We start from the raw sequence: 9,428 nt of genomic DNA, 5'->3' as shown, positions 1-9,428 counted from the left end.
AGTCCATCGTGTTGCCCGTCAGAAGCTGGGGGTTCCTGGTATGATGGGTTTCAAGATGCCCTCAATGTAGCCAGAGAGGTTCTCGTACAGGGTCCCATTGCCTGATACGATAGGATGGCCTGGTGCATTGGTCTTGTGTATTTTCGGGAAGTAGTAGAGTTCTCCAATGCGGGGCGTATGTGGGATGAGAACATGTCAGGTGCTCTGAAGGTCTGGATCCAAGGTCTTGTTCAGTCTGTTGAGTTGGCGGATGAGTTCCTTGGTCGGACCTGCGAGGAACTGTCTGTAGTGTTCCTGGTTGTTGAGTTGTTGGTACACTTTTCAGTAGTCTGTTCTGTTAAGGATGACGCTGACCTCTCCTTTGTCTGCTGGTTTGATGACGATGTTGCGGTTGGTCTTGAGAGCATGGATCGCGGATGGAGCATGGTGACGTTCGGGGCTGTCTTGTCAATGAGACTAGTGAATCTGGCATTGACGGCAACTCCTGACGGCTTGAGCATTCATGCCGAGTCTAGGGCAGCAGCCTTCCGAAGGTGCCCAATTCAACTCCTCTTTGGTTGCAGCACTGCAGATCTCTCTGTCTGCTGTTCCAGTTCAATGGTTGTCTCATCGGGATCAAGAAATGTTGACAGTGGAGAGACCAACAGAGAGAGGGAGAAGGCAGAGATGGGTTGGATCGAGATCCCGTTACATTTTATTTGCAGCCTAAACTCACTGCCAATAACAAAAGCTCTGGAAAACTCGGTGTGAGATCTAGGTCCAGAAACTGAATTGTGTTTATGACAGCAGCCGCTCATATTAAACCATAAAGTACAATAAATGTCAAGGAGATATTTTAGATTACAGGAACAGAGAAGATGTTCAGAGGGACTGAACCTGTGACCTTCGATCTTATTTATGAGTCAGAAATATTTGCATTTATATAGTGCCTTTCACCACTTTGGGACATTCCAAAATGCATGAAGGACCAGTGAGTAGGTTTGATGTGTAGTCACAGTTTTGGTTCAGGGAAATACATCATATGAGGTGGATTTGTCATACTAAGTTGTCCATAGTGTCTAAAGGTTAGGTTGGGTTACTGGGTTCCAGGGATGGGGTGGAAGTGTGGGCTCAGGTAGGGTGCTCTTTCAGGAGCCGTGTACGCTCTATGGGCCGATTGACCCCCTTCTGCACTGGAAATTCTACGATTCTATATAACACAGAGAAAATCTTTAGAGGGAAGGTGAATGTGAGATTTGGTTTTATCTGCGAGGAAGCAAAGAACAAAGTTTCTTTCACAGCTCCTGGGGTTGCTGAGCTGATTTGAGGTCAGTGAGATCCCTCCAATTCCGGTTATGTGCTGAAGTGTGGAGTGGAATCGATCCCACTTTCTTCTCACTCAGCGATAAGGGCGCTGCCACTGAACCACAACTGACACCGACCCCTGGAACCCAGGCAGTTTCCCACCTCTTTCTGGAATGTTTCTCTGACCAGCAGGATTGGGGAGATGATGCGATGGATTTCCTGTTGTGGCTGGTTCCTACCAGACAATTCCATAACACAGGAAGAAGAGTAAAATACTGCGGGAGCTGGAAATCTGAAATAACAAAACTGCTGGAAATACTCAGCAGGTCAGGCATCATCTGTGGAGACAAATAGAATTAATGTTTCAGATTAAAGATCGCAGGTCATCTCGACCTTTAGTGAAGTAACCAACCGCAGCCTGTGGATACTGGAACAATTGGAGCTTCCCAGAGTATCAATCGTTAGGAGGCGAAGGTGGGTAAATGGAGTTGGAATAAATTCAACCATGATTTACTTTAAAGGTGGAAGTGATTTTAGGGGCTGAATGGCCCACTCCTGTTCCTCTCTGCCTCCCACCATCTCAGTCCTTCCGGTGAGTCTGCTTCAAGTGGATCTTTCAGATCCCACGGTAAAGAGGAGCAGAGGAATTTTCCCAGAGCGCAAAGATCGGCAGCGCGCTGACCTGCCAGCCCAACCTCAGAGCACGAGCGGCCGAAGACAGAGAGAGCGCGGGAAGAAGCGCGGCCCTGATTGGAGGATCAGGCAGCGTCTGGGGAGGGTGCGTACTCAGCACAGCATCACGTGGTGGGAAGCGCGCGCGCGAGTGGGGGGAGGGGAGCGCGGGAAAGGTCTCGGAGCCCCGAGCTTTAGAAAGTGACAATGTCCCAAATTCAGCTGATTCAGGTTTCTCACCACATTCTGTCATCCTGAGTCCCACTGATTCACCAGCTCCATTCAAACATTACACACACTGATTGACACCCACACTGTAACATTACATTGTGCTCTTCATCTTCTTCTTCCTCTGTTCACATCATTCCTGCCCGAAACACACAGGAAACATCTCCAAATTATCACCAAGTTTAGTTGTCAGGCGGCTGTTTTACGGCCCAACAGGCGACCATTAAAGACAACCTGTTTTCTCATCAGAACAATCATTAAATAACTGTCAAGATTTGATAATGAGCAACAGAAATAACCTATTTACCAGGTGTCCAAATGCTTTGCCAATCTTAATATTTAAAGAGAATCTGAAAGGAATGGAGAGAGGCCAGGCGGTTTAGGTGGAATCCTGGCCTTGGGACCGGGACAGCTGAAGGCACAGCCACCAATGTTGGAGCAAAGGAATCGGGCTTTAGCAGGAGTCAGTCTGATGAGTGAGTTGACTGTCAGATAATTTTGCCCGGCTGAGTGAACCCCATTGCGGTATTCACTGGATAACAGACAAACCAGGAGTGAAGCGGATCGGAATTTACTTGTTCAAGCCAGAGGTTGATCCTGTTTATTTCCTGAGTTCTCCAATCATTGAACTCTGCAGAAGAGGCATAGATGCTGCCAAACCTGCTGAGTGTTACAGCACTTTCTGTTTTAATTTCCGATTTCCAACATCCGCAGTGATTTGCTTTCATATTGCTGAACTTAAATCATCCTGTTTGAACAACACCAACTTGATTTAAGCTCATTCTTGTAGCTGAAATCAAAGCCAGTTAAATGCTACAGTTTAGTCTGTAAATTTACACATTGATTGACAACCACACTGCGTGTTTATGTTCTAATTAATAGTTGATTTCAGTGTGTATTTTCCAGTTAATCTTCCCAATGATGTTCATGGAACAGATAAACAAAGAGATTGAATTATATCAGTTTTGAGAAGGTGGAATCAAAGGCAGAATACCGAAGAATCACTGGCGATCCAGCACAGGAAACCATTCGGTCCATCATGCCTGTGCACCTTCAAAGACAGTCTTCACTTCTTGGGCCGTTACTTGTTTATATGTTTTTATTGACAATTTTTCCCCATTTTACAAACCAATCCTCAAGGATTGGTTTAGTGCGGCGTCATCATTTTCCACATATACAGAAAGAGACAAGAAAGAACCAAGCTGATTGGTTCGGATTATTTACTATTCATTACAAACAGCGCCTCCAAAGGTACAAAAAATGAAAGGATGTTTGAGGGATTGGGGGAAACAACAAGATAAAGCCATGAGTACATAGGATAACGATGCACGCTGACAGCGTACTGGAGATAGAACCACGTAACTTAAGGAAACTTTCTAGGAGTAAGTCAGACAGTCCGGAGTCCAACTTCTCGCAGGATCCAAAGCAAAATACTCGCTCCGGCTCTGCAAACGTAGTTGCCCAAAAGGCGTTAGGGAGGCACATCAATCACGGCCCCTTTCAATTTGAGGTGCCCCCAACTCTTCCCTCGATACAAAGCTTTGTCAACCCTCTCCTATTTAAGAAACGACACATTCCTCCCTCATTTTAATAGGATAAGTGTCAAACATGCTGCACAGCGCGCAGATTAATCATGAAGGCCCTACCTTCGCACCCTTGCCATTGGTCTGAAGTGTGATGACCCTCAGCTTCAATAACCCCCAGTCGTCAGCGCTCTCTCTCAAAAGGGGAGAGTAACCTGTGATCCTTGGGGACTATGGAACTTTACACAGCGTACTCTCCAAGAGAACAGAGACCCACCACCAGTCATAGGCAAAGCATATTGTCCCATACTGCCAGTTTAACTTCTCAAACCCTTCCATCAGGACTTAATTTTGACACGGGGCCAAAGATAAAGTCGGTAGACCCCTATACCCACCCCACACCGCTGGTAAACAAGTAGGATTCAATCTGTGTTTTAGGCTTGAAGCAAAGAAGACTGCGCGGTATTCTGAGGCTAAATCTGCCCCGCTCCATCAAAGGAGCGCACTGAGGGATGCAATCCATTTAAACAATTGTAGCCCCTCATTCCACGATTTTCAACGGAGCGGCTGCCATTGCGTATTCAGCCAAGGAGAATGAAAAATACTGACACAGGTATAGAGAAGGCTGGACAGCCATAGATTCTCCCGCCATGCTTGGGCAGGCGCCAAAACATACTCCCCCCATCTCCAGCTACACCAGGGGCACTATTGATGCAAAACAGTCTATTTTACCAGGATATGCGCTCTGTCTGCACCTTTACAGAGTCTGTCGGAATCTCTGACCCCCAAATAATAAAAATACGGGATAAAAACTCTGTAACACCAATAGTTCCATGGGCCTTTCTCGCCAGCTGTGAGGATTGTGTCCCTACCCCAACCTCTGCCCCAAACCACCCACCCACCCCACAGTGCCGCTACTCGTTAGCCAAGTGTAAAGGATACCATATAGTATGTAGCACCACAATAAATGCAAGGATTATCAGAAGAATAAACAGATCAATATTGCACAGCCCTAGTGCTAGCCACCCTACGCAGCGCACTCCAGAACACCCTCATCCTCTTTAAGGATATTACAGCAATAGGATTTAATTTTAACACAGGAACGGAAGCAATGCAGATTGTCCCACATGCCACCTTGCAAACCTGACACAACAAGGACATTAAAGGAACACGCTGAGGGATGTATTCCATTATAAACAAACGGATAGCCCTGGTTTTCAAAGGATGGCAGGCGAAATCCGCCTCAGTGCGCATATACCAGATCACCCCTATCGACATGATAAATAGCAGTACGACAAGGGCTAAAATCCAGGATTAGTGATGAACTGCAGATTATGACTCCAAATCATTGTCATCCACAGAGTTCAGAGAAGCCAAGGTGTTAAGAGGTCTGGCAAACATCCTTTAAAAAAAAAATATAGTGTACCCAATTCATTTTTTCCAATTAAGGGGCAATTTAGCGTGGCCAATCCACCGAGCCTGCACATCTTTGGGTTGAAATGACATGAAAGGAAAATCGTTTATTGTCACAAGTAGGCTTTAAATGAAGTTACTGTGAAAAGTCCCTAGTCGGACTCCTGATACCATCGTGCTGCCCACAAACATTATCTTCATTTCACTGGGGTCTGGTGGAAAGTCGGTTCACTGAACAAATCACCATATTGAGGACTCGGCTCCTCCCCAACTTCTTCTTTCAATCCAAGATCTTCATCACTTTACTACGTATTTTGTCTCAAGCCAACCTGAAATCTTCCTGGGACATAGTAGGGAGTTTTCACTCCAGGATTAGGTGCTTATTGGCTGTGCATCGGGATAAATGAAAGGATTAAAATATGATTAGGGCCAAAGCCGTGACACCGGTGTTCCCGCGTTAACATCACGTGAACCCCCTTTGTTTTTAATGGGGAATTCTTTCCCGCAGCACCGACATTCTGTCAGCAGGTGGCAGTGGTGCTCTTTGTAACAATGAAAGACTTGAGTTCACACAGAGTCTCAACATATCCCTGAAAATTACTGCATCCGCAATGAATTACTCACAACTGCACCACCATCCGTCACAGTAAAACCCTCTGATAACAACACAACAACAAAGATGGAACGGAACTGAAAGTGGGAAATAACGAATATGGTTTATCACAACAATTATTTAGGCTAAATGATGAGTATGGGGTTATAAGGGATCTTTGATGCAGTTGTATCATTCCATCAAAAAGAACTAGGCAATTTATGTAATTTACTAAAGGGTCGTTTGAGGGAGATCACACGCCTCGGGGTAACTACCTCGAATTCGGCCGGTAGTAAGGGACAGGAGGGTATAGCTGCGAGGGAGGCAGGTAGCGGGATCTGAAGTTCAGGCATGAAAAGGAGACTCAGCTCTTGACCTTGTTTAATAGGTGCGAGGTATTTGTTGAAAATGACTCCAGGGAGGATGAGCTAGCTGACCACTGCACCATGGTACAGGCGGTCATTCAAGTGGGGGAGCAAAAAGACAAGTGGTAGTTGTTGGGAATGTCATGTTTTGTAGACTGGCCAATATGAATGATGCACTACAGAACATCTAGTTTAAATATTTTATTATGAATCAACTGTGTGGGAAATACAGCTAGAATAAATAAAATAACAAACTACTAAAATTAACTAACTATTATAGAGCTACTGCAAAATACGTTATCCACCAACCCGACTTACTCCCAACGCCCCAGACACAGGGTCACGTGGTGGGTTTACACTGCCACCTGGTGGTCGGAGGTCGTGTTTGATATTATGTACAGAATTGCTTTATGCATATCATCACAGGGTATTCTCTAATTAGGGGGACATATAGCATCCTTTGTAAGCATAACTGAGAGTCCCGCATGGTATGTTGTCTGACTGGTGCCAGGGTGATGGACATTTCTAACCAACATGAAAAGATATTGGAGTGGGAGAGGGAGGATCCAGTTGTTGTGGTCCACATTGGGACGAACAATGTGAACAAGACTAGGAAAGAGGACCTGTTTGGGGATTATCAGGAACTAGGAACAAAATTAAAGAACAGGTGCTCAAGGGTTAGAATCTCTGGATTACTACCCAAGCCATGTGCAAATTGTCATAGAAATGATGAAATTAGGTAAGTAAACACGAGGCTAAAGGAGTGCTGCACGAAAGAGGCGTTCCATTTCATGGGGCATTGGCTTCAGTATTTGGACAGTATCGGTCTCCACCTGAACCAATCTGCGACCAGTGTTCTAGCGGAAAGGATTAATAGGGTGGTCAGAAGAAATTTAAGCTAAAAAATGGGGGGACGGGAGGGTGGGGGGGGGGGGGGGAGAAGGGTAAAACTACAAGAAGTATAATGGTTAATGGGATCCAGAACAGCAGGTCAGCATGTGAGGAGAATGTAGAGGTTAATAGAGTGAACAGCCAGAGCCAGACTAACTACTCTGGAGGGCTAAGAAAACATAACAAATTAAAATGTAAGGTGACAAGGGGAGTGAAAGTTGGGGATGAGGCAGAGTGTTATCAGAGATTAATGAAGGAGGTCAGAATGTCTGAAAAGCATAGTGCACAAGAAAATCCTGGAAGGGAAAGACAAATCATAGGACATATTTAAAAATCTTGTACCTAAATGCACGCAGTATTCAGAATAAGGCCAATGAGCTGATGGCACAAAGAAAGACAAATGGGTATGATTTGGTGGGGATCATTGAAACGTGGTTACAGCAGGACCGGGACTGGAAGTTGAATGTCCAAGGGTACAGTTTTCTGAAAAGATAGACAGAATGGAACAGGAGGTGGTGTTGCTTTATTGGTTAAAAATGACATCAAGGTTGTATTAAGAAATGATAATGGCACTAAGGGCCAAGATATTGAACAGATATGGGTGGAAATAGAAAAACAAGGCAAAACAAAACTCCTTGGAGGAGTAATTTACAGGCCCCCAAACAATGCTTCCAAAGTGGGGCATAGTATAAACGAAGAAATAATGAGGGATTGTGAGAAGGGCACAATGGGTAATCATGGGTAATTTTAATATGCATATTGACTGGATTAATCAAATTGGCAAGGGTAGACTCGGGAAATTTCATAGAGTTCATGAGGGATTGTTTCTTAGAGCAATATGTTATGGAGCCAACCAGGGAGTAGGGTATTTTAGATTTAGTATCATGTAATGAAGAAGGGTTGATAAATAGTCTTGTCGTTAAGGATCCTCTTGGAAGGAGTGATTTTGCATGCTAGAATTTTAAACTCAGATTGAGCAAGAGAGGATGGAGTGCCATTCTGGATTTTAGTGTTGGACAGTGGTAATTATATAGGCCCAAGTAAAGAGTTGGCTTAAGTAGACTGAGTACAAATAATTGAGCGTAGGACAGTGGAATAATGATGGATGTTCAGGGAGATATTAAACACCCCTCAATTAAAGTATATTCCTGAGAGGAAGAGGAATTGTAAAAGGGAAAAAACATTCCATGGCTAAACAAGGAAGTCAAGGAGGGCATAAAGGCAAAAACTATGGCATACTATACTGCAAAAGCTAGTGGTAAACTGGGGGATTGGGAGAACTTTCGGGTCAGCAAAGAGCTATTAAAGATAGAAAATCAAAAAAGCTAAGATGGACAAGAAAAGGAAACTTGCAGAAAACAAAAACACTGATACAAAAAGCTTCTATAGTATATAAGAGGAAGAGAATTGATAAAATAAATGTTGGCCCTTTAGAGGACGAAACTAGTGAGGTAATAATGGGGAACATAGAGATGGTGGAATGACTGAACCAATATTTTGCCTCTGTCTTCACGGTAGAGGATAATAACATTTTTCCGAGAACTGCAGTTAACGTACCGTAATTTAGTGCAATAACCATCACTATGGAGAAGGTATTGAATAAACTAATGGGACTAAAGGCAGACAAGTCTCCGGGACCTGATGACCTGCAGCCTAGGGTATTAAAGGAAGTGGCAGCAGAGATAGTGGATGCATTGGTTATGATATTTCAAAATTCTCTGGATACTGGAAAAGTTCCGGTGGATTGGAAACAGGCTAATGTAACTCCCCTATTCAAAAAGGGAGAGAGGCAAAAGGAAGAAACTTTCGACTGGTTAGCTTGACCTCTGTGGTGGGGAAGTTGTTGGAATCAATTATTAAGGAGGAGATGACTGAACATTTGGAAAGACAAAGTTCAATCTACCATTGTCAGCATGTTTTTATGAAGGTGAAGTCATGTTGACAAATTTACTTGGGTTATTTGAGGGCTTAGCCAGCAAGGTGGATAATGGGGAACCTGTGGATGTGGTAAATCTAAACTTCCAGAAGGCATTTGACAAGGTTCTGCATAAAAGATTTATTCAGAAGGTGAGATCGCAGGGGGCTGAGGACAGAATATTAGATTGGATTGAGGATTGGCTGACTGACAGAAAGCAGAGTGAAGAGTAGATACAGATTTTACAGACAAATATAGATAGACTAGGAGATTGGGCGAAAATTTGGCAGATGGAGTTTAATGTGGATAAGTGTGAGGTTATACATTTTGGCCGTAAAAATAGTCAGGCAAGTTATTATCTAAAAGGAAAGGAGATTCAAAATGCATCTGGGCAGAGCGATCTGGGTGTCTTTATGCATGAATCGCAGAAAGTCTGTATACAGGTACAGCATGTAATAAGAAAGGCATGGAATGTTAGCGTTTATTGCAAAGGAACTGGAGTATAAAAGTAGAGAAGTGTTGTTGCAATTCTATAGGGTGTTGGT

The sequence above is a fragment of the Scyliorhinus canicula genome, chromosome 13, assembly GCF_902713615.1.
Source record: "Scyliorhinus canicula chromosome 13, sScyCan1.1, whole genome shotgun sequence".
NCBI classification, from domain to species: domain Eukaryota; kingdom Metazoa; phylum Chordata; class Chondrichthyes; order Carcharhiniformes; family Scyliorhinidae; genus Scyliorhinus; species Scyliorhinus canicula.
Note: the sequence above shows the minus strand (reverse complement) of the source record.